Source organism: Pteropus alecto, unplaced genomic scaffold (assembly GCF_000325575.1).
Source record: "Pteropus alecto unplaced genomic scaffold, ASM32557v1 scaffold23, whole genome shotgun sequence".
Classification (NCBI taxonomy): domain Eukaryota; kingdom Metazoa; phylum Chordata; class Mammalia; order Chiroptera; family Pteropodidae; genus Pteropus; species Pteropus alecto.
Window position 1 is genome coordinate 2,653,015 of NW_006435837.1, and position 1,533 is coordinate 2,654,547.

General features: G+C 36.9%; 1 pseudogene; it reads left to right on the plus strand.

The window, feature by feature from the left end:
- The first annotated feature begins 599 nt into the window (after positions 1 to 599).
- On the plus strand, positions 600 to 718 carry LOC112479540 (annotated as a pseudogene).
- The last annotated feature ends 815 nt before the right edge of the window (positions 719 to 1,533 follow it).

Below are 1,533 nucleotides of genomic sequence, written 5' to 3' on the forward strand. Positions count from 1 at the left end.
ACTTTGGTACATGGCTTATAATTATAATATGGTGGTAGTTTGGCAGATCACTTAGTTATTGCTGTGTAATGAACTACCACGAAACAGAAGGACTTAGAAAACCATTTATTTAGCTTACAATTGGCAATTTTGGATAGGCTCAGCTGAGCAGTGCTTGTAGCCTTAGCTGGGCTTATTCCTTTATCTGCAGTCAGATACCAGGTCACAAGAGGAAGGCTGGTCTAGGATGGCCTGAGCTGGAATGGTTTGTTTCTGTTCTCATCTTCCAACAGGGGAGCCCAGGTATGTTCTTATGTTACAGACCGAAGCCCAAGAGGGAGAGCAGAAGTGAGACCTTTTGTGGCCAAAGCCCAGAACTGACACAGTGTCCTTTCTGCTTCATTATAGTGGCGAGTCATCTCAAGGCTAGCTCAAATTCAGAGGGAGGAGAAACAGATGCCATGTTTCAACTATCATAAGAAGAGCTGCAAAGTCTCACTTTGAGGATACCAGAGAGTGATGAATTGTGTTCTTTTACAGTATACCACATTAGGTTATGACAGCTAGGCCCAAACACCCCATTTTACTCATAAGAATGATTAACTAAGTTTAAAAAATCTGTCTACGGCCATGCCACCCTGAACAAGCTCAATCCCATCTGATCTCGGAAGCTAAGCAGGGTCACGCCTGGTTAGTATTTAGATGGGAGACCACTTAGGAAGACCAGGTGCTGTCGGTGTAAAAAATAAAAAAATAAGGGATTGTAAGCTGACAAGTTCCTTGCAATCTGTGAGGTCAACCAAGGATTGCCTCTCCTAAAAAGAAAATAACATAAATAAAAGATCTGACAGCTAGGAATCAGATTTTCTCTACAATCCTTAGCAAAAAATAGAAGCATGTATCTTCCTAAATTTTAGCTAGGGCATTATATACAACTGAGGCATTGACTATTTCTTTCTAAACGCCATTCTTTGCAAACCTGATTGCCTTCTTTCTAAGACAGTAATTGGAAAAACCCTCCCTTTTTTAATTTTATAAGTACATTTAATTCTTGGCAAAGTAGTACTCGCACATAGTAAAATGTCAAGTAGTATTTAGAGGCTTTTAACAAAACAGACTACTACCTTATTTCAAATCTTCTGTCCCAATCCACAAACACATAAGGCAGTCATATTTCCTGGAAGCAACCTATTTATACTTTTCTTGCTGTTTCTTCTCCTTTTGAAATAATATGCATATATATTTTTTTTCATTTTCAGTGTTTTTTATTTTTATTTATTTATTTTAAACTTTATTTTATTAGTTTCAAGAATGCAGTACATTGGTTAGACATTTATATAGTTTATAAAACAATCCTCCAAATTGCTCTAATTTTTAAAATTCTTCTATGTTAGACATTAGATACTGTTTGTTGCAAGCAACATAATAGACTCACAAATATGTCCCCTGTCCTAATTCCTGGAACCTGTGAATTTGTTACCTAACATGGCAAAAGGGACTTTGTAGATGTGATTAAGGTTAAGGACCTTGAGATGGAGAAATTAATCCTAAATT